The sequence below is a fragment of the Arvicola amphibius genome, chromosome 4, assembly GCF_903992535.2.
Source record: "Arvicola amphibius chromosome 4, mArvAmp1.2, whole genome shotgun sequence".
Classification (NCBI taxonomy): Eukaryota; Metazoa; Chordata; class Mammalia; order Rodentia; family Cricetidae; genus Arvicola; species Arvicola amphibius.
Genome location: NC_052050.1, coordinates 32,624,931 through 32,652,838, shown reverse-complemented (window position 1 = coordinate 32,652,838; position 27,908 = coordinate 32,624,931). Strand labels below are relative to the sequence as shown.

Sequence of the window (27,908 nt, the reverse complement as noted above, 5' to 3'; positions counted from 1 at the left end):
ATTAAAAAAAAAAAAAAACTGATGAGGAAATAGGTTAGGATGAGAAATAACGTGAGTCTGAAAGTTGGTCTACTGCCCAAAAGTAGAACTGGCAAAGGCACGCCTAAGAAATGGCAAACCCCACCCCTGTGCAGAGACTGGCGATACTCTTCTGAGGTCAGTGGACATTGCGCCTGCCACACAAGTCTCCCATTCCACTTTGGAGCTCATCAGCAATATAGGCACACATCCAGTGCCTCTGACATCCTAGAGTTCAGTGTCCAATGCCTCACAGCTGGGGAGAAACAGGTGGCTGGATCTTCCCCCCTTCCCTCGCCCCCTCCCCAGAAGGGGAAGTCTTCCTTCTAAACCTGGGCATATCTCTGTGGCATGCTAGCCCTGTCTAATTTCTGGGGAGGGCTCGATGCTCACCCTTCCAGGTCTAAAACTCAAATTAGGAGTTTTCAAGTTTACAGTGTTTTATTCTGTGTGTGCACACGTGCGCACACATGTGCCACACAGCACGCACACGGAGACTGAAGGACAACTTGTAGGACTCAGTATTCTAGGCTGGTGGCAGGTGCACCTACCGTGAAAGCCACCTCAGTGGCCCAGATTTTATGACTCACACTTGTCACAGAGGTGTGGCCTTACTGGAATGTCTACAGAAACCCATAGTCTTACCTCTAAGGTTGGACTTCAACTTTCCACCTTGGCATGCTCTGGAAGGTTCTCTGCCCCAGTCCTAGTTAGCATGGGCTGCCACTACCCATGCTCCTCTTTCTGGAACAAATCTCCCAGCTTTTATCGCACATGCCTGCCTAGGTCCTTCCTAGCAGAACAAGATGTACGTTGGAGCTCTCTCCCATCATTTACCAGCTGAGTATCAGGCTTTTTGTTTGGTTTTGCTCCACACTCTGCAGAGAACCCGATACCCAGAACACAAGTACACCAGTTTTCCCAGAAATTTATGAAACGGCATTCTGCCTTCTTATATCATCTGTTCCCAGTGCTCGTCATGAGGGCAAATATTTACTGAGTGGACATCCTGTGCCGAGCCCTTGCCTGGGTCCCTTTCACGAATCCGCTCATTCACTCCTCAGCTGAGGCCCAGGAAGAGCGTGCCTTTATGATTCTTCCCATCTCATGGGTCAGCATACCGAGCCTCAGCGAGGGCCAGTTCCCTGTCCCAGACGACCTAGATGCCATGTTTATCTCCTTCCAAAGCTCTTCACCTCCCCAGTGCACAGAAGTCTGCCCGCTTCCACAATGCATTACAACTCTTCCCTAGCCGTAACAGTTTCATCGCTGTGTTCCCCATGTCCCCAGGGACACATTCACCCCAAGAGCTAACCCACTAGCATGGCAATACAGGGAGTAATTGCAGGGTTCACTGCCCCGTACGACCTGGGCTCCATTCTTACTCAAGGCCCATAGCCTCTCAGCGGTCCAGTCTCCCATGTGCTGAGGGAAGCAAGTAACTGTCTTTCTGTGTCTCCTCAAGGACACTCAAATACAGAACTTTCCAGACATAAAGAATTTTCAAGGAAGGGTGAGCTCTCTCCTACCCCCGAGACAGTTGCACACGGAACATAACCCCATCACTCAGTCCCACCTGAAGAGCGATGGACCCATCACAAACAGTCGACAGACACCCCAAGGAGCCTCCTTTGAAACAGAGTTGTCCCTGGTATCCTTGGCTGGTGAGGCTACGGACAAGCAGAAAACGATTTCCCAATTAAGTGGCAAATACGCTATATTGACTTTAAGTGCAAAGGGGGCTCAAGGGAGGACGAGAGTGGATCAGAGATACACAACGCAAGGATTGGTTGGGCAGCAAGCCAGGGTGCCTCTAGTGGCCCTGAGTCTCCCCAACTCTATCCTTAGGGAACTCAGAATGGGTGACCTTTAAAAACAGTCTTTGTCCTTTGTTTGCCGAGAGCCTTCCAGAGGCTTCCTATGGGTCTTAGAATTGCTCCCAAGGCTCTATATGACCTACCTGCGACCCTCCTCCACCCCAGGTCTCAGCACATCTGTCTTGCTTCTTCTGCTTCTTCATCCAGCAAGTTCCATCTTGTCATGGGGCTTTCACTACCACTCCCTCTGCTGAAAATGACTGGGTTCCAGAACTTCGCAAAGCTTCTGAAGGATCCTGTCCACCCACCACATACAAGCATTAAATAAGAATGTAATAAAAATTATTTGTATTTATTTTCTGCATGAGTGAGTGTACGCCTGCGCACCTGCCATGACTCATATATGTGGAGGGCAGTGGACAACTTTTGGGAGTGAGTTCTTTCCTTCAACCACATAGGTCCGGTCCAGGGAATTGAACTTAGATCGCCAGGCTTGGTAGCAGGTAACTTTACCCCGAGTCATCTCATGGATATGAGCATATATATATATAATATATATATATATATATTATATATAACACAAACTAGGGTCTCTTCCAATCCCATCCAGCACATATTTACCTCTCCAAAAACTCTACTTCCAACCTTAGTTTGTGCTACACAAAATGAAATCTGTATTTAAAAATAATAATAATAAAAAAAGATACCACAAAAACAACTTGTTGGGGAAGGAGATGGGGAAGGGCTTAGCACTGTGACATTAGTGAGCACATGAGCAGGCTGAAGGAAGAAGAGGTAGGTGCTTTGCTGGACCATCAGCTGCACATATGGATGCTGGCAACCCTTACAAAGATGCTCGGGTGGCAGCAAGGGAAACTCATGCCGGCGAAGTCCATGAAGCCAGGGAGAGATAGGACGCTATCTATATATACAGTGGGAAGATCTCTGGCCTCAGAACGGGATGCCCTGTTTTCAAAACTGTTCCCCAATATACTGGTTTCCTCATGCTGCCTTGAGAAAGCACAGTCCCTGATATCTTCAAACACTAGAAGCCTGTCTCACTTTTCTAGAAGTTAAGTGTTAAAAAAACAATGTGCTTGAAGAGTTATTCTTCTGAAGAGCCCAGCAGAACCTTCACCATGCCTCTTTCCTATCTCCCAGTGGCAGTCAGCCCTCCGTGGTGGTCCATTGCTTGGGAGTACATCCCACAATGTCTTCACGGAGCATTTCTGCCCAAAGAGGGCCTCTCAGTCCAATTTCCATCCTCCGATAGAGTTACCAGTCTCGACAACAGGCCCTGCCCCAGCCTGGCACAACCTCGCTAATTATATCTGCAAAGACCCTATTTCCAAAGTTGCATTCTGAAGTTCCAAAGGGACATGAATTGGGTGTGGGGCTCCATTTCAGACAGAACACCACCAACTCAGCTTGCAACCTCAGAGCATGTAACATGCCCAGCATACCTTTCTGCTCAGTTCCACCACGGGTCTCAAACCCTTTTCCTAAAGAAAGGCTTTGGCAGGAACTGACATGGGTGCCTGTCGTATAAAAAAAAAGGACCATCAACCTGTGCTGAGTCAAGGGGACTGCAGATTTGTCGTGTCAGGAAGTAGAGAACAGAGGCCCATCCGGGGCCGTGGGAGCCTGAGGAAGCTGTGTTGTAGCAGGGGAGAGCCTGGCTGGGGACAACGCTGGAAGGCAGGGGTCAGGATGGGGTCAGCAGGCAGGAATGTGGAGAGGTGAACACCGGAGGTGCTCAGGAGATAAAAATCAGGTTCCAGAAATGAATCAGAAAGAGCTGTCAGGAACAGCAAAGTTCTCGCAGGCAGGAATGCGGGGCGGGCGGGAAGCCAGACGGTAGGCAATGAGGCCCATCTGAGGAGAGTAGAAGGGTGGTGAGCCAGTACTGTTTAAACAGTAAATACCCAGCAGTTGGAGCATGTGATAGGGGTTGAAGACCTGGCTACAGGCAGAAACTAGAGGGGGTAGGCTAGCTGTAGCCGTGAGAATAAAGGGGCTTCAGGGGCAACTGTCTCTGGAGAAGGGGGCAAGGGTGGGGAAAATGTACTGAGCACAAATCTGAGGTCAGACACACCAGGAAACACCAGCTCTAGACCCATCGTGGGACCACCAACAAGCTGTGGCTCCTCGGGGCCTCGCAAACCCTCCGTGTCCCAGACGAGAAAACTAAGCCCCCTTCAAGGTTGAAAGTCTCTGGTTCCCGTTCACCAGAGCCACATTAAGTGCCTGGCGATTCAATAATTCAATTAAGAAAGCTCGATTTTTAACGTTTAACATCTAATGAAAGGGTTATGAAGTGCGACACAACTCGCCGTGATTAATAGTTACAATTAAAGGCTGAGCGTGCTGAGGGGAGAAAGCAGGGCGGAGTGGGAAGACGGAGATGCACAGGGGTATTCTGAGTGTTATACAGGCTAGGGGGTGCCTTCTCTTCCGTCCTTCCTCAGCCTGGCTTACACCAAGAGTGCCAGGTTTGGAAATTAAATGGCCGTTTTGCCCAGGTATATGTGCACACTCCTGGAAGGCAGGGCACCAGGGTCTGGAGGCTTGTTGCAGCCTTGGGGACAAACCTGTGGCCCCATACTCTTCCCAGCCCTTCGAGTCTTCCAGGGTAAGGTTAGGGAAGGAACGCCACTCATGAGACAGGAATAAGACAGTTGAGATTTGACAAGCCAGTCTAAGGATGACAGGGGCTACTGATCCCTTACCTTCTCACACCACGAGATCCTATACCACACCACAAGTGTCTCTGGCCTCCAGAAACCCAGGTGCAAGGCGCATACAAAGACATGCTACAAGACACCTGCCCTTCCAGTCCTCTGACCAACTCCACCTGTCCTGTCAAAGAAAGATGCAAATAACGACAACGCTGGGACTCACTCTCTATGACTTGTTTAATGCCTGATATTCTGACCCAGGATAGCCAAAGGTAACCTGCTGGGGTCTGTTCAAGCTCAAGCCCTTGGTGATGGTTCCCCATCTAGTTTCCCGTCTCCGGGGAACCATCAGGGAAGAGAACCAACATTAGTTACCACTGAGGGAATTTGATCCTAAAATGATGAACACCAACCATATCGAAGGCGGGGTAAGTGGAGTTTCTGGCCGTGGTTCTTGGAGACACCTTCTCTGTGCTCCTAAACTCATAATCAGGACCCCACTCAGTAAGCAGAGGTGGGAGAGACAGCCAAGCCAGATCTCCAGACTGGGAGGGGGCCTCTGCCTCCTTCTCTTATCCCTGAACCCGACCACAGTGGCCTGGACCCACTTCCACTTTTGTAGCATGGCTCAGCCACCCTTGGGTGAGAAGCTAGGCTAAGTCTCCATGAGCACAGAAACAGGAGCCATGGCGAGTGTGTGTTACGAGAAGATGACGGATGGATGGAAGCCACTGAGTGCAGTGGCACTGGAGTCTCTTGGGCCGATGAAGGTAAACATGAGGCCCAACTAAGAAAAGAGACCCAGAGAAAGGAAGACATTGCCTTTAGAGTGTATGTGGCAGGTGAAGACGTGGGAGTGAGGAACTCAACACATGGGCAGCCCACACAGGGTCATCTTGGGCTCCACTAGCCAGAGGATCAAGTACCACCTAGTTTTTTTTTTTAAAAGATTTTTTAAAAGATGGCTAGTTTTTTTTTAAAAGATTTATTTATTAATTATGTATACAGTATTCTCAGTATTCTGTCAGCATGTATGCCTGCAAACCAGAAGAGGGCACCAGATCTCATTACAGATGGTTGTGAGCCACCATGTGGTTGCTGGGAATTGAACTCAGGACCTTTGGAAGACCAAGCAATGCTCTTAACCACTGAGCCATCTCTCCAGCCCCCCCCCCATGGCTAGTTTTAACTGTCTACTTATACAATATAGAGTCACCTGGGAAGTTTCCAAGAAGGACTGTCTAGCTCAGATTGATGTATGAACATGTCTAGTCTTAATGGAGATGGGACGACCGGCCCACAGTCAGTGGCCCCATTCCCTGGGCTTAAGCCCTTGATTGTATGTGAGAGCAGAAAGTAGGCAGACAACATGCATGCACTCGATCTCTCTCTACTCTGAACTACAGACATGATGTGACCAGCTGCTTCAAGTTCCTGCTGCCATGACTTCCTTAAAACAATGGGCTGAACCAGGGAACAGGGAGCAAAGATCAGTCCTTTCATCTCTATGTGGCTTTTTGGCCAGGGCATTTTATCACAGCAACAGAATGAAAGAAAGACAGGGACAAAGAAGAAGCCATCAGTTCTGTCCACAAGAAACGTGCCCACAGGGCGACCACTGACACTCTTTACTGATACCGGAGAACCTTACAGAGAAAGAGAGAAGTTGTGACTTAACAGAATATATATATATATATATATATTGAATCATAATCCCTGGTAAGAACTGTTTGCCACTCAAATCCAATTATCATGAAGCGAAAATACTGGTGTTTACCATGAAAGTGTACCAGAGTGACGTCAGGGTGTGTTCTCTTTAGTAGCAACAGAATTTCCAATGGGTGGGCAGTGTGCAGACACTTTCATTCAGTTATCTGTTGTTGCCCCAAGGCTCTGGAGGGAGCCCCTACTCTTATGAATAATAAAGCACATATGATTTAAATAAGCTTTGGAGTGAGCAGTCTGTGTGTGGGGTCCTCTGCTTAACGCATCTGTTTTCTTTAAGACTCCTAATTCAACAGAGCATCTGCTACTGCACCACCATGCTTTTACAGATAGCTTTGCTCAAGGTCGCACAGTTGGGAAGCGATGAGGCCAAGAATGCCAGCCAAACCCACCTACCTCCAGTGTCCACGTCCAGCACGAAGACTTGCGCACTGTAGGACAAAGGAGCAACCAATGAGTCTGGAAGGGCACAAACCAAAGTAGTAATCATGCTGGCTCTTCAGGACACTAAGTACTTCCTTTTGCTCAGCTGTTTTCTCCCTAATTTTTTTTTTTGTAATAAACATTCTATAATGAATGTAAGTAACTTGGACCTGAGGGGTTATGGTTTTAGTTTAAAAACAAAACAAAACAGCAGCTCCATTAGCGACGACTACCCCCAAGCAGAAGACAAATGGAGTGGTGGGGGAGAAAGGAGGTGATGCAGGACATCAAAAGCTCGAGTTGGTCATTTGGGCCAAGCTTCCATGTGCAGCGGACGTCCTTGCTATCCAGTCTCTAACAGATGGTCCTCACTTCATCACAGCCTCCCTGGATGCCGGCTGAGTGGAAGCGCCAACATCCAGCCGGGGAAGTCAGTGGCAGTGAGAGTCACTGAATTGTGACTGGGTGGTCGGTACAGACACTGTCCTATGAAAATGACTTTCCGAGCATCTGACAGCATGTCAGCAGCTTCTCCTCCCCATATGGGGAAGTCAAAATGCATGACATTATCTTCTACACATAAAATCCTAAGTTTCCCAGACGCAGACCAGCTTCTCTCCTAGACCCAGGAATCCTCGCACAATTTTGTGTATTTGCTGGCCGTGTAGAATCTATGTGAAATGTAGGAATAACTAAGAATAGTCAAGACCATCAGAAGACCCTAGCTACCGAGGCCAGGCCTCCTGGAGTCTGACTTAAACTAAGGACATTCAGATACAGAAAGGATGGCCCCCAAAGTGGAAAAGCCAAATATTCTAGGAAGTGTGTACAGCACTGAGAACAAGGGCTATGGCCAAGGTTCTGTGTCACTGGGGGTCAGGGAGTCTTCTGGATTGAGCGCTGGATGCCAATGCCTAGTTAGCTCTATGCCTGGCCTACAGAATGCATCACAAACACGTACTGACTTGTGAACATACATCGAATAGCAACCAGGAGGCTGCCTGCAGCGTGCTGGCCACTGACAATCATGGTAAGAACTGAAGTCACTGGGCACACACACCTTAGCAAAGAGACTCTACAGTGGGGGAGAAGCAAAGAAACCTCCTAACCATGCTGGAGTACTGAAGCTTCATGATAAAGGAGACAAAACATAAGACTTTGGTTTGAGAACCAACTTTCTGCTACCCAGAAGTTTACTGTGTCCCTCGGGAAGTGACAATGCAATTCTAAATCCAAAAACACAGAACCAGTGGCTTCATCCACAGCTGTGGCTCACAACCCCTAAGAAAGTGCAATTGCCACAGGTAGGTCTGTGAATTTCTACTCTTTACCATCGCTAAATAACCCTAATACACAGCCATTTTTAAGAACTATGAGGGGCTGGAGAGATGGCTCTTCCAGAGGTCCTGAGTTCAATTCCCAGCAACCACATGGTGGCTCACAACTATCCATAATAAGATCTGGTGCCCTCTTCTGGCCTGCAGGCACACATGCAGGCAGAACACAGCATACACAATAAATAAATCTTTTTAAAAAACTACAAATATAGCCAATCTGAATATATTTCGTGAGTCTATATAATAACTAAAACATCAATATCTGTCTATGTTAAAGAATTGTTCCAAGTACATATGTGGGAAGGGGATGAACTGTTTTTGTAGGGAGGTTCGGAGGACAAAATGAGAAACACTGATCACCTTAAGCAGGAAAGCACACGGTCCTCCTACACCATTAACAGCCTGTTAACAATGGAATCTGATGCCTTAGGAAGTCGAGATTCCTAATAAATCAAATTTATTAGGGATAATGAAAAAAGGGATTCCCATATGGATTTCGCCCTGATTGGCCTGCCTTATGATGAGGTCAGACTAAGTAACTGCTTATTCAATGCATTAATAATTAATGACACTATTACTTAACCAACTTATGCCTGGCATTGAACACATGGGGTGCATCCGCTAATCTCGAGGACCACACATTGAGGAAACTGGTTTGGTTCCTTTTCTAGTCCTTGGCCTTGGGTCTCCACTTACGCCCTTTACTGCAACCAGGTCTGTTCTCCAAATCCACTGAGAATATCAAGCATGCTCCTGCTGGCGCTCAATCCAGACCCATTAAAAAGAGATACTGTGCTTCTATCCATCAACACCCCACCCCCAAACAAAAATCTCTTCCTGTGAGCGGGGCAGCAGAGCTGTCCGCAGAACCCTGGTTTTGTGGGCATCTGGTGCTGCCGGCTGGGCCTTCTGTTAAGAAGTGCTGGCTTCCTCTTAATCCCATCCCCAAATACTTCTCCAGCAAGCCATGCTTAACTAAAACCATGCTTCTGCAGCTGGAGAATGCGCGCCGCCGCTATTGAAAGCAGAAGTCTGGGAACTTTAAGGATTTTCACTGAAGAAGGCTTTTATCAAATGCAGATGTAAAAAGTAACAGGTGAGAAGGTCACATGTCCTCAGCACCCCAACCCTATTCCACCCACTAAGGGACCTTGGACACTCCATGGAAATCCACTCATGGTCTAAGCCCTCTGCTCTGTCTGGAGTTCCCACAAGGGTGGGGACCCTGTCACTGTATACTCACTTCAGCAAGTGCTGTAGGGAAAGTTCCTGGCCGGTTCCTTATTTCACCCAATAGATGAAACTGAGCCGAAGATCAAAAAACATGTCTTCAATAGGGAAAAGTTGATTCAGAACCCCAATGCCGAAACTTTGCAAATGGAGACAAACCAAATAATGGGCACGGGGCATCTGTGGGTTCAAGGTGCTGTGCCCCATACCTCCAGGGGAACTCACAAAAGCAGCAGCCTGCCGTGGTACCCACTAAGCTGCAGGGGAGAGATAAACAGGTAGCAAGCTGAACCTTTATCTAAAAAGAGCAAAGCAAAATTTAAATAACAATGGCGATGTCTCTGAGCGACGGCCTGTAATTGCTAAACGGATTTTATGAAGGTGGGAGGCACAGCCACCATTTGTCTCCAGCTGTATCTAGCACAGCACAAGCCTGGGAGACGCCGGGAGCCCCACTAGAAATCACAGAGAAACACACCCACTTGAAAACATTTTATCTTGTGTCACTTTTGTTTCAAGATGGCAATCTGGGACATAAGCTCAGAATTTACCCGGTAACAATTCAAGGCATCACGGATGATCAAGGACTAGAGAAGCAGTGTAAAACACAGTTAAAAGTCGAGGTAAAACCGATTCCTTACTCTCTGATTTAAAAAAAAAAAAAGTTCATATGGCAAATTTTAGAGGAATACAAATTTTAGAAAAATCTATGTACAAAACCCAAGAGACCAAAAACCAGCATGGAGTGGACTCCGCCTTCTGCTGGGAGAAATGTAAATTAGTACAACCTCCCTGTGGGGCAGTTTGGCAATAAGTAGCAAATTGTAAAATGTATTATTATCTCCTTATTGTAAATGAATTGCTGGGTCAGAGTATAGCAGGCACAGGGAAGAAATGCATTCACCAGGGCGGTTCTGACAGGACTGCTTATAATTCCAAATAACGATCCTAATGATATCAGAAACCACCTAAATGCTTCTGGCTGAGGGTTTGAAGAAGCCAGAGGATGGTGAGACCACAGAAACAACAGGGATGTGCAAATATGCCTCTGACATTAACACGGAAAATCCCATCCAGCAAACACCACATATGATGCCATTCGCGTGAAAGTGTAGGACCGCGTTCATTCGTGTGCTGACCTCTGGGAAGCTACAGCAGAAACCTGAATGTGCTGTCTCCTGATGAGGCCGAGCAAGGCCACCAGTGAGCTGTTTGCCTCTGGAGTTCATTTCTGTCCAGTAGGCCTTTTTGTTTCTAACAACACCATAACACAGCTAGAAATGCACTCCTGTCATCTACAGATCATGCAACTCTGTGCCAAGCGTTGTGGTGTCTTCACCCTGAGCCCAGAAGCTCTGGTTCTGGAATATTCTAGAATACTTCCATGAAACCCACCTACCACCCAAGCCCTTCCCTCTTCAGTATGCTGAATGCTGTGGGGTGTGAGGGATTTGAAGTTCTGCCACCCTGGGAAGGTTTGCACGAACCCATGGTTTGCAAACCAGAACAATTATTTCCTGAACCCTGCCCTCCTACAGGACCAGATCCTGCTGGACGCTAAACCCACCCCAGAAAAAAGCTTGAGCCCTAGCTGAAGAGGGAGCAGGACCTCCAAAATCCACACAGAAGACAGGTGCCCATTCCTAGGCACGGCCTCCAACAAACCCCAGAGAGTTTAAAGGCCAAGTACTTCTCCTTAGTTCTCAGCTATGGCACTACCAAAGATGGAGAGGAATACCAAGGATGGAGAAACCTCTGCCTGGCATGGATATCAGGTGTGGAGGCCAGAGGCAGCTGAGAAGGGACAAGTGTTAGCAGACCATCAATCTCTCACCTACTTTGTAGGTTAGACTTCTACCTACTACCTGGGAACCACTACACCACACAAAGTTTCTGTATCTGGGGTGTATATCGGTCTGGAGCTCAGAGACATGTCACTATTTCTCAAACGGGTAGGGGTGGTAGCTTGTTGGTAGTGCTTAAAAATGCAAGGCCCTGGGTAAACCATTCTAGCACCAAAGGAAGAAGAAACCCCACCTAACAGTCCTAAAAGTCTATACCATCCGGAGTCCAAGAAGTCAGGAGGTAGCTCTGGCTCCCAACTTCCAACAGTCTCAGAGGATCCGCACAAGGAGAACGAAGGAAGCGTGTGACCCACACATTGGAATCCCCACTCTGCGCCAGGCAGACTTCTGCTAACAATCCCACACTGAATGGCCACCGTCCACCCTACTTATTAAGGCAACAAATGCAGGAGGGCACAGGGCCACTAGGTGGGAGAGCTTGTCTAACTTGGCTGTCCATGGCGAACACAAGACTACCTGGGAGTCCGGGAGAGACCGTGCTTTTCTCCCTCCCTCCATGCAGGTTTTTCTGCGTCCTTGCTTTCAGCAGTTTAACAGAAGACGGCCACTACACAGGGTTCTTTCCATTTCTGAATAATGAGCTCCAAGAACACCCTGGAGAGTTCAGGGTTCACACTGCCCCAGAAGGGTTTCCAAGAACTGGCCCTCCACAACCAGCTGGAACATCACAACGATTGCCCCTGCAGGAGATGTATATTAATAAAAATTGAATGCTGTAGCATGAACTTCATACATACTTGTCCTCTTGGTTTATTCATCAGAAATAATTATCTGTGCTTGCTTTCACAAGCACATATTTTATAGGGTACATTAAAATTTAATGGATTTTTAATAATATTGTAACTACTGCAAGAGGAAAAGTGGAAGAGACGGTACCACATGTCTTTGTTGCATCTTGGTGGTTTGGCTTCAGGACCTACCACCAAGTTAGAACTATTTTGGTGGGGAAGGGTAGGCAGCATAGTGTAAAAAGAACACTGATGTCAACCTTGAGGCAGATGTGAAAATTCCACAGTTGACTTCTAGCCTGGGGCAACTGTGCTGACATGAGGAAATCAAGGAAGACAAGCCACCCCCATGTGGCAAATCCTGCCTTGACCTTGGGCAACTAAGGGATCCTAACCAGACCAAAAAAAAAAAAAAAAAAAAGAGAGAGAGAGCTAGCAACAGAGAGTTTATTATATGGGGAATCACCCAGTGGGACTGCAGTCAACAGAACACAACTCTAAGGCTGGGGGAAATCTAGAATGCACAGAACGAACAATGAGTTGATGATGGTCCACGACACGCAAGACTTCTCAATGAGAAGGTACAAGCTAAAAACAGAGTTGAAGTCTGTGACAAAGAGTCTGTCCTTGGGGCTGGAGAGATGGCTCAGAGGGTAAGAGCCATCCAGAGGTCTTGAGTTCAATTCCCAGCAACCACATGGTGGCTCACAACCATCTGTAATGTAGTGAGACCTGGTGCCTTCCTTGCCATACATTGTTGCTTAATAAATCTTTAAAAAACGGGGGGAGGAGGAGTCAGTCCTTCAAAAACCTGCTGGTTTCCAAGTGTTTCATGTGCTCAGCCACTTGGGAAAACAATTCTTTCTTGTGAGCCTCCCCAGGCTTGTATTCTGCAGTAGATCACAAGAGCAAAGCAAGCATGGTGGTACATGCCTGTGATCCCAGCTCTGGAGAGGTACAGGAAGGAAGATCAAGAGTTCAAGGCCAACTTTGGCTATAATGTGGTCTACATGAGACTGCATCGTCATAATAAATAAAAACACTGCTGTATTAGCTTCTTTCTCTCAAGAGTATACAAAACTCACATATGTGAACTGCTTTCAGTAGAGTGTTGTCCAGAGACCAAGATGAGGTGGATCTACTGGCCTCTTGTGGGTGGCTCCTATACAAGTAACCAGAACCATTGGCCAAGACCGCCACATGTGTCACCAGAACTGGAGAACAACAATCAATTTCTGGCCAAGCAAAGAAGCATGTGGCACCCTAACACCAATAAGATGCCCACAGCTTAGCTGACTCATCCACTCATAAATGTGCTACCAAAAATAACACCTTGCCGAAATTACATTTCCTAATCTTTGAAAAGTAATATCCAAATGAAAATGGGGAGGAGGGCGTGAACACTAAAGGGTGGCTCTGATTTATCTCTCGATGCCTCATCTTGCCTGAGCAGACTTTTCCATGACATCAGTGTGGGCCACAAGCAAGATTAGCAATGACAATGACGACTGGAGGAGGAGATGGGTTTGGAGCTCATTAGCCCTGAATTGAGATCATCTTCTGCCTCTTGGCAGCAGCTCTGATAGATACACTGAGCATGCACCTTCCTGTTCTGGGCTTCACTTACCTCAGTGGTGACACTGGGCCCCAGGACACCTACCTTGAAGGAGTACTGTGAGAATCACACACTTATAGATCAATACAAGCAATCAGCTCAGTACCCAGCACACAGAAGAGATGCAATTAAACACCGCTGTTGCGGAGTGAGAGGCGTAGCTCGGTGGTAGAGCACCTGCCTAGCAGATTCAAGGCCCTGGGTTTAATAGTTAGCATCACAGAAGGAAAAAAGACAGTTAACATTTTAATGATCCGGTATGAGCTGTGGTGAGAACTTAGGCAGCAAGGTGCTTGCCTCGCAAGTAGAAGGACTCAAATCTGGAATCCCAGCATTCACGTAAAAAGTGGGTGCAATGGCACATGCCTATAATCCTAGCTCCTCAGAGGTAGACACAGCAGGATCTCAGGAGACCTGCCAGTCAGCTGAACGGGCAAGTTCCAAGTTCAATGAGAGGTCCTGTCTCAAAATCTAAGGCGGAGAGGGACAGATCTCTGGTCTTCATGTACAGACATTTGCATAATGCACACGTACCAACACATATAAAAGCATGTGGTAGACACGTGAAATAAAGTGGAAAATGAGGAATACATTCAATGTTGACCTCTGGCCTTCAGATATGCACACAAGCACATGATCAGATACATACATACACAAAAGAAAACGCCTGGCAATTTATTATCACTGCAATTCATACAATTCTGAATGGGTTGGTTCCTTTTCCCATACATAGAACTATGCACTGGCCTTCTATGTGCCATTTCAGCAAGCTGTGATTTGGTTGGCTAGTTCATTTCAGGATGTATTTTCTGCCTTTTGGGGGAGAGCTACAAGAGTGAACGGAAAAGAGGAGGAGAAAGGAAGGTCAATACCAGTCTAGAAAGTTCTGCGGATCTGGACCTCTCTCTTATGATTTCTCTAGTTACCTCACTGTCCTGAACATGCAACCAAGCCTCTTCCAGATCCATGTCCACTTCCTACACACACACACACACACACACACACACACACACACGCACACACGCACACACACGCACGCACACGCACACTACAACTGAGACAGTAAGTCAGTATACTCACATGACCTCCCCGTGTCAACATGAGCTTCAGTGGAGGGCACAGGACTGCCACGGGGCCATTAAGTGAGGACATTAAAAGCGTTGATGTAGCTAAGGCACATTAACCTGTGGGGGAAGCCAGGCTATAAGCTGTGGCTCCACCGACATCATAAAGAGTAAAGAGGCCTTCGTAATGGAACTGATATTACAGCCATTGATATAAATTATACCTCGGAACAGGGGAGAAGGGGGTGGGATGTAAAAATGGAACAAGTTCAAACTTCTTTTATTGTAATAGTCTCCAGTTGAGCATAATCACCAAAGCTATGGTCTGATACGATTGCCAGAACTAGACAAACATCTGCGAGATGGATTCATCTCAGAGGGGAGGCCAACAGCTTGTTATCATTAAAGCGGCGATGCTCGCTCCGCGACTGAGCTGCAGGCCGCCTTGTTACTGTGCTTGTGGAGGCAATTGTACCAGATGCTGGCAACCACCTTCAGAGAGATGACAGGCACCTGCTGTTGGAAAAATTAAGTTTCTCATTGGCCTCCCTGATTGGGGGAGTTGGGGGGCAGGAGTGACCCTTGCACATTGCCTCATGATGGGTACTAACTACATATGACCAAGAGATAGGATCAGCTTCCCGGACGGGAGTATTTCCTTCTGCCCCACTCGGCTCCTCATGAGAAGATCCAAGAAGGGCCCAAGAAGTGCTGGAGGGAAGGTGGAGATGTTCAGAAGGACTCTAATTCGGGCTGGAGACAGCAAGTGCGGTGTGTGATCAACTCCCTCGGCAGGTTGCTCCTGGTAACGTTCTCCGAGACGTCAAGAACTCCTAAATTTGAAACATGGCTGTGGACATTAATCATCATTAAAAGCCAAACAGGCAATTTTCAAACCATGTCATGCTGACTCAGATGGAGACAAAGGCTTGGCGATGGGAGAGAGCATGGACAAGAGAGATAAATATACCCATGCCACCACAGACAAATAAGAATCACGAGAGCCCATAATTCATTTTTTCAGAGCATCCTCCAAACATCAGCCAGTAGTTATTTGACAGACATGAGTTACTCCCGTCAGTGGAGCTCACCCAGGCCTACTTGGCTGAAGGTAAAGTCAGAGAAAGGTACCAATAGGGATGCAACCAGAGGTTCTGGGTCCCGGAGAGGCACCCTGCTTCCTCTGCTGAAGAGGACAATCCACAGAGTTCCAGGGGCCATCAGATGGCTCCGTACTGGGGGGCGGAGGGGCGCTCTGCTGACTAGGTCAAGCTGGTGCTTTTTGCAAAAAAAAAAAAAAAAAAAAAAAAAAATGTGCTGCTTAGGCCCCTCAGCAGACCATGGGGTTAACTCTGGGCTCTCCTTCCTTTCTCTCAGGTGATCAGAGTTGAACCTGGGTACCCTGCACTTAATACAAAGAGACCAGGTGGTGACAACCATTCTCTGGGACTAGGTAGAAAGGACAGGCCCAGGTCGGGCACAGGGTGTCCAGATAGATGGGGCAAGCCTACAGTGACTCTCTGGAGCCTCTGTCTTGTCTTGTCCAAGGGTCTCGAATATACACAGCCTCCTCGTCTACACAGCCGAAGAAATTAAATGGCTTGCTACCAATTATTGAACCTTTAACAGACACATTAAGTTCTAGGTTTTCTACCCTCTACTAGAGGCCCAAAAGGAGCTTACCTAATATTTAGCCACAAAGTAAAACGAAGCAAGCCTGTTTAGTCTGTAATTAAAGTTGTTTCGTGTTCCTAACCAATCAGAACCGCTCTGTTTAAAAACAGAAAGAGATGGGGGGCGGGGAGGGCGTCAAAGTTCCTAGCACAGTAATGACGAAGTTTTACAGGAACACTTGCCGGAGAATACAGAAATCAAGGCATCAATTTAATTTCACACTCTACCTGCCTTGGACTAATTTGTGTAAATTACATTTCATATGAAGAACTTCGGTCCACGTGACCACAATGGAGAAATAAGCAGCTTGCATCAAATCGAGTTTTTCCCCCCAGGTATAAATATATCGCTCTTTTTAATGTGTGTTTAGCTGAATGCAGCCCGGGCTTCATGCAACTGTCACACAAATGTCAGCTTCCACATTCTCACCAGTCCACCAAGTCAAGACCTTTGGGTTTTGTTTTTTTTGTTTGTTTGTTGTTTTAAAAAGGAGGGAGAAGAAGCACAAATGAATCCATGAGGATCTTTCTTCCACTCTCCTTCTTTTAGGAAAATGTTTACAAGCAAGTTCTCAGTTCATGGGCGTGAGTGAAGAGAGTCTAGGAGCCGTGGCGGGAAGCTTCATGAAGTTTCCAATCGGGCCTGACGCGTTCAGGAATGCAGCTGGAGAAATAGCGTGTGACCGAACAAGACGGCATACGTGTTCCCGGGTATAGTCGGCCCTCTAGCTGGTGGCTGCCACAGTCATCCACAGCACCTGCTTCCTTAGCAGCAAGACCTTGCACCGTGCCCAAGACGCAGTCAGGCCCCAGACCACGGCCCCTTGCCCACTATAACATGGTTGGTAAGGGTTGCCACTTGCCGTCCTCTGGATAATCCATATACTTGTGGCTAATCTAGAAGTTTTTTCTGAACAGACTGGAAAAGTGGCCTCTACTGTTGACACTATAAGGCTTATTATTTCAAATGAGTATGCCCACGCCACCCCAAATAAAGTTTATAACCGACTCTAATGATCTCCAGTTACGAATCATTAATTTGAGACTCAAGGTGGAGACCGAGGACTGTGTCTAAGCAGTAACTTACAGCTACAGTCCAAACGCAGCCTGCTGCCTGGTGTTTGTAAATAAAAACTGGAACTCAGCCACGCACGTTCATTTACATACGGTCTGTGGCAGTTTTGTGCACAACAGCAGAATCAAGTGACAGAACTGGAGATTCTGTATGGTCTGCAGAATCTACAGTGTGTGCTCTACAGCCCTGTACAGGTAGAGTCTGCCAGCTCTGGTCTATATGCGCAGGGTGGGTGCTCAGAATTCAAAAGCTGGCAAGAAACAAGAGAATGACTAGACAGCCGAGTATGCCCAGTGCATAAGAAAGCATGGGCATTTGTTGTTGCTGCTGCTTTGTGTGGGGGCGGTAGAATCAATGCATTTAATTTGCAAGACTTTATACAGACTTTCTTTTGCTTCAACTGTCACTCAGATGTCAAGGTACACCCGAGGAGTCGTCTTTGGCCATTAATTCTCTTGGGTGGCCCGATCACTTCATTAGCAGATTCCACATGAGAGGTAGGTAGGAAGCCGTGGGACTGAACTGCAATATCTCCTGTGGTTTTCTTCCATTACGTTTCCCAGTGCCCAACTCTGGGGTCAAATAAGCAATACCGGCAAGCCACTTCTGGTGGGGATGAGGCATGAGCTATCAGAGAGGAAACAACATGCTAAGAAGGGAAATGTTTTTTAAATCCTGAGACTTGGGCAAGGAAACGGTAGGTGTTTGTATCTGAGCCGCGTCCTTCACCACTCTCCAGCTGGTGACAGAGAAGATGTTATCTCAAGCCCACTGGTTGGGTAACGGTGATTTAGGTCTTTCTGAAGTGGGTACAGGCAGTTACTTGCATGAAGCAAGTGACATCTGGGCTTCTCTCCACCTTCCGTGTCTATACTGGTCCTTCATAGATCCAGAACAAAAACCTGCCAAGTACTTTTTCCTAGGTCAACATTCAGGCTGGTGTCAAAACAATGAAAACACAACCCATCTTTCCTGGGAAGATGAGGCAGCGGGAGTGCAGGGCAGGCAGCTGAGGGGACAAGGCCCAAACAGGCTCTTTCCCTGCCATCTCTGCACTGCAGGTCACTTACCAGTGTTCCACGCCTTCACTGAATGTCCCTCAAAGGCAAGAAAGTTTGCCTTGCTGGGCTTGAGAGCCCAGGATGGTGGTTATCTCCTGAGACATGGCAACTGAATACATAGAAGAGAACTCAAGAACAACCACCCCAGGGCCTTCTGACCGCAACTGATGGACATCCTTCCCTCTTTCTCCAGCCCTTCCCATGGTCTCCAGTACCCTGAGAACTCTTCCACCAGAAACAACCCATTAAGCCAAAGGTCTCCCTCGGCACATGTCTGAGGGTGGCAGCTTCACTTAGTAGAAAGTGGTTAGGTAGTACCCAGAGAAGCAACTATGACAGACGCTTTCCAGGGGATGATGTGTACTGAAAGCGACCCAGACACACCCTCATCAAGAAGGGATGCTGTGGACAGCCAGTCAGGGAAAAAGCCCAGCCTGAATGAAGAGCAGCTTCTCTAGGAGGTGTATTGAAACCAACTGCGGCAGAGTTACAGCAGCAGCTTTCTGAGGGGATGGGGAAACTGTTTTAGGGTCTCTGGTCCCACTCCAGCTGTACTGGGGTGCTCCTCAAGGCACCTATCTCATTTGCTTTGAATTGATTTCCCAATACAAACACACACACCCCAATTCCAACCGATACCTGCACTTCCCTGTGTCTAACCAAAGCCTCAGCTGTCAGCCTATGCGAGTACTTGGGGGAAAATCACTAAGAAGATGGTGGCTTTCCATAGAAACTTGGCATTTATCAAAGTGCGAGCATTATCTTCTCAACAGAAGCTGACAATTTGTCCCGTTCCTCCCTCCAGAGAACCCAGCGCGATCACATGTGCTTCCCCTGCACGCTGTTTCTCCCACTACAACATTTCTTTGCCTGGAAAGAAAATATTGTGACTCCATGCCATATTCACTTCATTAGCATAAGAGGAGAAAAAGCCAAATCCTCCCTGCACACAACCCCCCCAGTAGCTCCAGCTGGGTTAAATCTAGCAGTATCTAAGATGCTGAATTTGTCAGAAGACTGCCTGAGGAGGTGGGAGGGAGGCAAGGCACCAGAGTCACTACAAAACTAGTGCCTTAGAAACTCAAAAAGAGCCCATCCGCTCGGCAGAAGGGAGAGATCCGTGGAGGCAGGAGAATCAGAAGAACAAGGTCATCCTCAACCACATAGGAGGTTCAAGGCCATCCTGTGACTTTATGGGAAGAGATAAAGGAAAGGGGAGACATATTGGATGAAGGCCGCTTGTTGGTTCCAGGCCGCCCAGCTAGCTTAGACCCAAAATAATCATACAGAAACTGTATTAATTAAATCACTGCTTGGCCCATTAGTTTTAGCTTTTTATTGGCTAACTCATATTAATTTAACCCACTTTTATTAATCTGTATATTGCCACATGGCTGTGGCTTACTGGGTAAAGTTCCCAGCATCTGTCTCCAGAGGCTCCATGGCTTCTCTCTGACTCTGCCTTCCTCCTCCCATGCTACAGGCCAAGCTAGTTTCTTCATTCATTAACCAATAAAAGTAACACATAGACAGAAGGACCTCCCACACCAAAGACAGATGGAGAAACAGGGATGGAAGGAAAGAGGAGTCCATCACTGGATGCCTGCGTACCAGATACTGATAGTCACCTCTAGTCACTCTTATACAATGTATTTATTTTATTTTATGTGGGTGGGTGTTTTGCCTGCATATGTGTTTGTGCAGCAGCGTGTACATGCAGAGCCTACAGAATCCAAAAGCACCAGATCCCCTGGAACTAGTGTCACAGGCAGTTGTAGACTGCCACGCGAGCACTGGGAATAGAACCAGGGTCCTAGGGAAGAACAACCAGTGCTCTTAACCAATGAGCCATCTCTCTGGTCCTGACTCTATTCACTTGTACAAATCCTAAAAAATGAAAATGTAGCTCCACTGAACAGACAGGAATTTCAGCCCAGGACATTTAAATCAATACATCTTTGTTCAAGCTTTAGTTCAACCTAATTCCAAAGTCATTCAGTATTAGCCCACGTCATCTAAACAAAGCCTGAGAGTCCTGCATCAGCAACAGCGGTGCTCCTTCATCCTTTCAAGGTGGAAATTGTCCTACCAACACACCCTCCCTTCCTCCAATTGGATTTCCCCAATGACAGAAATGTTGGTGTTGGGGCTTGACATAATTGTACCATTTCCATTCCCCAATCTGGCTAATCACCATTCAGCCAGTCCCAACTACCACCAGCATCCAACCGTGGAAGATGAATAAACCTAGGAGCTTGGCCAAGCCAAGGCTTCAACTGTCTCCTAAAAATCAGGAAGGCCACCTGAAAAATCCTACCACTTAGACCTAGGCCTTCCTTAGACCAAGAAAAGCAGAAGCGAAGACTAAAGAGACCTCAGCCTCAGGGTCAGCCTCCTAGCTTGCCATCCATCTCTGGAAAAGTTGTATGTGGACCCTGTGTCCAGACCTGCTCTGGAAGGGCCCCACTGACCCGCTCACCGTGCCAGACACTACTGTAGTTCACAAAGCTCTGGCTGCAGGGGAACGCTGCTCATTACACTCATCTGCAGGAGGATAATAGGATCCCCAATGGGAAGTGCCCCAGCTACAGCTGGATATACGCTCTTAAAACCCCACTTTTCATTCCTTGAAACACTTTCCCTAATGACTGGCAGAGATCTCCCCTCTGACACAGAGGCCTCGCCTGCCCACTCATTCCTTCACTACTTACAAAGCACCTGTCGGGCCAGTCCTAATGCTCCCCCGACCAGTAGACTGTTTGCTGGAATGTGAAGGCTTATGGAGGCAAAGAACATACACCGGGCTTACAGCTAAGGAAATAATCTAAAATGTCCTCGTCATAGTCCCACTATGGATTTTCTCCACTCCTAGTTTGTTTTCTTTGTGACACAATTTAAAACTAATTTTATTATTTGCTGGCTAGTGTAGAGTCTGTCATTCTCTATCTGCACCCCATGCTAACAGGCTACAAGGAAGCAGGGTTGCCTCTGTTTTATTTACTCATGGGGCAGTGGCTCCCAGCGCAGTGCCTGGCCCCCCAAACATCCTTGAGATCGTGGAAAGACACAATGAACAGGGGTACTGTGCACAAAGCCACAGGCGCAATGCTTTCTGGGCCTAATGAGGAGGAATGGCTGCTTTTCCTGCACTAAGTGGTCCCATGATGTGGATGGAGCGTTGAAGATGCAAGGCTCTTCGTCTTTATAGGGTTTTCTCCCTCCTGCTTTACACCGAGTTTATTAACATCTTCCCATCCCTTTAATATCTGCTGTAAATTCAAAGGAAGCCAGAAAACTATGCTTATGAGAATCATATGTACAGGAAAAGGAAAGAAAAGTTAGCAAGGATGTGAAAAGCTGTCCCATGAGGCAAAATAAATGCAATAAACACATTAGTGAATCAATATATTTAAATGTATTTTAATAAACATCAGCTAAGTATGCCTGGGACAATTTCCAGATGATATTCTTTACCCCCCAAAAGGCTTAATCACTCAGAAAAGTAAAAGAGTTCATCCATAGGGTCCAACTACAAGAATTCCTCTTTGGCGTATGACAATCCAGCGTTCTCCATCAAAGGCGGAGCAACCTGAAGGTCTCCCACAGACTGGAAGCACAAAGGTGGTTAGACTGAACTCAGACATCTCATCAAAATGATACAGCTTCATCTTTATGTTATGAGGATCCAGGGAGAACTTTTCAATTTGTGTTGTTCCCAGGATTGGTGAAAAAAACCAAAGAGTTACAATCGGAACTGAGGACAGATGAAATAGTGTACACACACACACACACACACACACACACACACACACACAGTGTGCTGGCAAGCCTACCACCCCGAAGGATGTTAGAAGCAGTTCTAGAGTCTCAGAGGACTTGGGTCTCGGGGGCAGAAAGAACTGCAGTTCATGTTTTTAGTGTTTGTTAAGCACAGCTTTTGTTTCTCTCAGAATGCTACTAACTCCAGATTCACCTGCTCATTTGATCTTCGCGGCCATTTTACGTAGGATATGTATGCATATATATATATTACTTATGTGTGTATTGTGTGTCATCATTATGCTTGTCTGGCAGGCAAAGAAGAGTGAAATGACTTGTTAGTAAGTAGATAAGCTGGATCTGAACCAGAGAAGCAAATAATAAATAAGTAAATAAACAAATAAATAAATAAAACCTTCTGTGATTCGAGCAACATCCTAAGCTTGTGGGCTGGCAAGCTACAGCCTGTAGTTAATCAGGCTGCCTCCTGATTTCTGTGAAGAAAGTTTTATTGAGACAAAGCCATAAACATTCACTTTCATATTGTTTACCTCTTTATTTCTTATTTGATAGAGTTAAATGGTCTTAAAAGACCATGTCGGGCACAAAACTAAAACTAATTATCTGGAGCTTTTATCAGAAACTTTACCAACCCCCCAGCTTCATTCTCAAGGTCAAGTAATGAAAAGACAGCCTCCCCCCTCCCCCTTGTGACCAGAAACGTAGGCAGACAAGGCCAGGAGCCATTTTCAAGCCCTTGTGACCAGAAACATAGGCAGACATGGCAAACAGAAGACCCGTATTTCTCGACAAGAACCACAGACTTGTGGCTTTCTGTGCCATAATAATTATTCTATAGATCAAGTCTTACCAAACAGTCAGAAAGCAACGGTTTCCAGACCTAGGCAGTAGATAGGTTGCAGAGTTGCTGGCTCAACATGCCCAAGTTCCCAGGGCCAGGCATCAGCAACACATGGAACCCGATGTGGCGGTGGATATCTAAAAATCCCTCCAGCTAAGAAGTAGAGGCAGAAAAATCAGAAGTTTGAGGTTATTATTGACTACACACGGGACGTGGGGCTAGCCTGAGCTAAAATTCTTGTCTAAAAAGTAACAGAGTAAAGTGTGTGCTTGGAGGGGGTGGGGAGGGTGGGGATGTGAGGGTAGGGAGGTGGGGGGAGTGAGGCAGGAATGATTTACTGGTAACCTTCCAGGAGGGTGCCAGATGGCTGGTCAGACACCCATCCTTTACCACGAGCATCTCACATGAAGCAAAACCCAGGACTTCTACTAGAAGGGTTAAGGGGAAGACATGAAAAGAATCCATGAATCTGAACACTGACGGCAGCTAAACGGTTGGTAATTCCTCCTATTTTTCATTACTGGGGGGGGGGGTGTTAAAAGATAAGTATAAAAAAATGTTTCATGCCTTGGAAGGCTTGCAGCACTGAGGCCTTCGGTGCCCTCCTGACAGTGCAGAAGAAAGCTGGGAATACAGTCAGAAAGCCTCTCTCTGATTATTCCATACTCTCGTTAATTTACCCTTAACCAAAAGGCCCTTAAAGTCGTTTCTTTGAATGTTAACATGCCATAAGCAAGTCAGAAAATATTTACCTCTGTCTCCAATTATAAAAGGCCGTTAGCAACCTCAACAACCCAAAATCTCTCATTATAAGTAATCCACTTGCAGAAACTGCATCTTCTACAGCAGACCACCTAAAAACCACTTCCTGGAAACAGACCACTCTGCTGGGCTTTTAAATCTAATTAAATCCTCACTTCGCTCTTTAACTACAAGAAGCTCACTGAGTGAGGGCAGATTTTTTTATTATTATTATTTTCAATACTCACAGAAATAATCCCCAAGTAGGAGCCAAACAGGAGCCCAAAGGCACGCTACACTCCATACCACCACTGCGTACCTTTCCTTCCTTCCCCATACAGCACTTTCTCGTTTAACAATTCCTGTGCTAACAAATCTTCCCCCAGTTGCTGGAATAAATCAGGAGGGTAAAATGTAAACAGGTGTGAATGAGACTCCCAGGCCACTGAGGAAGGAGGATTTAAATCTGCCTAGTCATGGGGATCATACTTTAGGCCTTTCAGAGCCTAAAGTAGTCAGGCTAAGACTCCACTTCCCCTTTATTGGTCACTCTACCTTTACCCTGCCCTAGGGACAAGTCCCTACAACGAGGAACCTGTCAGTAACAGCACTAGGCCGGTTGGCCGGCTTTGTGCTGCCTGCCTCCCGCCCTCCTTTCTCTCTTCCATCTGTCTCCACCTACTCCAGCTGCAACAAGTAACCAGCCGCCTTCCGGAACCACAGACCCTCCATCCGGATTTCTCCGCCCAAGAAACTCGGGCACAAAGAAGAAAGCCCCGTCGCCCAGGTGGCAGAGAGTATGTGACCTTAAAGCAAAGCAGATTCCACTTTGCCATCAACTCGACATGAAGTGAAGGAGGAGTGGAAACGGTAGAGACAAACTCAATTTATTTATTTTATGCAAAGTTTTCCTAGTGCTTAGTAATGCCTGCTTTCCCCCAACCGTTTAATCTCTGCTTCCATTTCATTCTTAGAGGACTGTGATTATTCTAATTCAGCATTTGGATGACTTCATTTCCGCTCAAGTACACCCAGGTCAACTTGGAGAGAAAAGAAAGAGGAGGAGAAGAAAAATAATCAGCTAAAAGCTATTAAATATCAGCCGTAAGCCTCGTGATTGGTTTTAAAGGCAGTGGTGAGGTTAGCGACAGTCAGAAATGCAATCCTCCTGCCTCTTCCTGCTTATTAAGGCTTTTTTTTCCTTGGGTCTTTTCTCTACTGTGGCTTCGAATGTAAATAAAGCACCGACTGGCAACCCACTTAGGGCTAATTCACAGATATTCCAGTCTCCAAATACTTACAGGGCAGAAAACTCGACAAACCGGGCCATTCTACACAGGCCGTTTCTGTGAGGACAAAAGAAGGGGAAGAAAGGAGAAGAAAGGAGATGGGAAAAGAAAAGCATACGTGACCCATGTAATGGGGCGTCCTATTGATGGGGTGGGGGTGGGGCAGGATCTCCATATCAATGCTCACTCCACAGAACAATCGAGTTAGATGTCTATGCCAAGTCTAAATGAACTGTGCTTTCTCTCCCTGAAGAACCACCCCTTGCACCCACTGGCACAAGCCTGGGCCATGATTTCTGGTGCATTTTCAGTTCCCACCGAAAACCATCTCGGGAGAGAAAGCTTTCCTTTCTCATGCTAACGACTCCATTGTAAGTGACCTCTCCAGAGGCCTCTAGGAGGACTCTGAGAAGGTGAGCCCCCTGGAAGTACTTCATGTTCCTTCCCACCCCCACCACAGGCCTCATTAACTCCTTTGCTCCCAAGAGCTCCCTGGTCCTGCCTTCGTTCAAATTAAGTAAAGCTTAAACTGCGTGGGGACACCGTGCGAAACAGCCACGTCTGAAGCCTCGCTCCTTTACCTAGTATGCAAATGAATGTGCTATTTGATTAACATAATCTCCAAGTTTTTCCCAGCTTGCAACCCAGAAGGCACCGGGGTATTTTTCTATTTGTATATTTTAAAACACTGTTAACAGTGCAGTAATAATGTCTGATGCCTTTGCCTAACAGCTGGCTATATTTTGTACACTAAGAGGGAAATGGGAAGCTTTCCTGGAAATCTACTGTCTATTTTAGGAATTCTTGTTTGAAGCAAAAACATGAAGATTTAGGAGAAGCGAGGCTATGGAGCGGAATCTATTTCTATCTCCACTAGCCATAGCAGAAACAGGGTTGGGAGGCCGAAGCGAGCAGAAAAACACAAAATTTTGGTGCACCAGGATGACTGACAGCCCGGCACAAGGACCTTGTTAGCTGGTAGCGATGCTGTGGGCACCTGGGCCTCAAAGGTGGAGATGGGAAACGAGCAGCATTTTGCTGCCCACTATGGAGGACCTTCCCTGTGTCTGCGTCTCCGTAAGACATGCTTCTGAAGTGAGGGAATAATACAAACCAGACAGAGAATAAAAATACCACGGAGGCAGGACTGGCTTCACGCTGGGCTATCACAGGATGAAAACTTAAACCTGAAACTTGACTTTGAGCATCCAGAGAGGGAGGGAATGACCCTCCCTAGCCCTAGTTACAAGTGAAGACAGTCTGAGGAAGGAACACTCCAGGCTCTGGAGAGGCCAAGCAGGTGATGGAGGAGGCCCCATCTTTCAGCCAGACCACCTGTGCAAACCCCTTCAGAAGGCCCCAGGGGAGCATCACACAGCCACAAAGGATACACACAGAGTTTTGTTTTCTAGGCTCCTGAGAGAATCAAGCACCCTACAGAGAGCTCTTTATCTGTGCCACACATTTGGAAGTGACAAAAATCTACCCCACGATCACAGTCCACTTTCAGGAACAGGGGTAACTTGCCTCTGTATTTCTCACCAATCTCTTGCTTTTCAAATTTCAAAAGGCTTTACACTGTTTTTACTTCTAGGTAAGATTCGCTTCACACCTTCTGTATCAAAAGGAATTTGAATGGGGGTCACAGACACACCTCCAAAGCCCCACCTACAGCCTGGGGCTAAAAAACAGCAGGCACCAGGTTGACACTCTCAACACACGCATCCACCCTCAGGACACCCACGTCAGTGGAATAAATGAGGAGACTCCCTATGTGCAAAAGCCAGTTCTTTCTGGTTTTCAACTGGTTCCCCCCCCTCCCCATGAAGTTTTCAGAAACCATTCTCTGGAGCCCTGGCTAACTTTTCCAGCCCCTCACACAGCCCAGCTCTAGCAAGGAGGGCACAAAGAACTCCCTACCCCCTTCCCAGAGAGCTCCTTTCCCTGGGACCTGAGGAGCCATAACTTCTCAAACCCTGCTCCTGATTGTGGTCTCTGCATCCCACCACCGCCAGGAGCAGCTGGCCCAGGAAGGGGTTAAAGCCCTCATATCAAACCTCAGCTCAAGCCCTGGCCCAGAAGGGACATGGGAACCAGGGCAGCGGGTGATAAAGGCTGGATTGTAGCAGCCCACTGGATTGGAAATGACTTGTAGGCCTAATGAAACAGAACTTTGGCAGTAAAACAGAATGAAAGGAATGAGACAATAAACGGCAAGACAAAGGGTGCAGAGTCGGTTCAGCTTAGCAAAATAAGCTCACTTTGTTGCTGGGAAAAGCCAAAGCCGATTAGGATAAACCAATGACTAAGCATAAGTCTTCCAAACTAATTACACAGCTCGCCATGTGAAGTATAATTGGAAGCCTCCATGGTTCTCACTGGAGTCCTGTAAAGTCAGCATCACCTAGCAAGCAGAGCTGGGCAGAGCTGGACACTGGAGCTGCCCTGGCATCTCGGGAGCAGCTAAGAAGTGGGAAACTTTCTGCTCTCTCCAGGACAAGGCAAAGGGGTCATTCGGCTTCAAGTCCTCTTTGATCCCAAATCCCTTGCAAGAATGTGAGAGAGTGGAACTTGAAGGAGGGGCCCCAAGAGGAGTGGAGGGAGAAAGAGAAACGGGTATGTAGGAAGGGCTTCTCCAGCCCAGGGCTCTTTGGTGAAGAGATGAGCTCTTTGGAGTGGCTCTGCTCAGGCACATCATAGCATCCGTCATCTGCCAGGTTTTGGAATGGTCCATATATATCATTCCTGGATATATGAAATCATGAACACAGATAATGTTCACCGAATAACCAAGGCAGTTAAATAAATTACTGGAGATCAGCGTTTCTGACAAATGAATAAACCGTGCTCCCTGTGCAGGAGGGCCTACTGACTGCCACAGCGGGAGGCAGGGTTCTATCAGGTTCTATCAAGAGTGCCGAGGCTAGCTTATGCCACAAGTGCCCACC

General features: G+C 47.1%; 1 protein-coding gene across 3 annotated transcripts in view; it reads right to left on the bottom strand.

The window, feature by feature from the left end:
- Positions 1-27,908, bottom strand: part of Msi2 (musashi RNA binding protein 2) — a 363,569-nt gene that overhangs the window by 208,191 nt on the left and 127,470 nt on the right. The window lies entirely within an intron of this gene.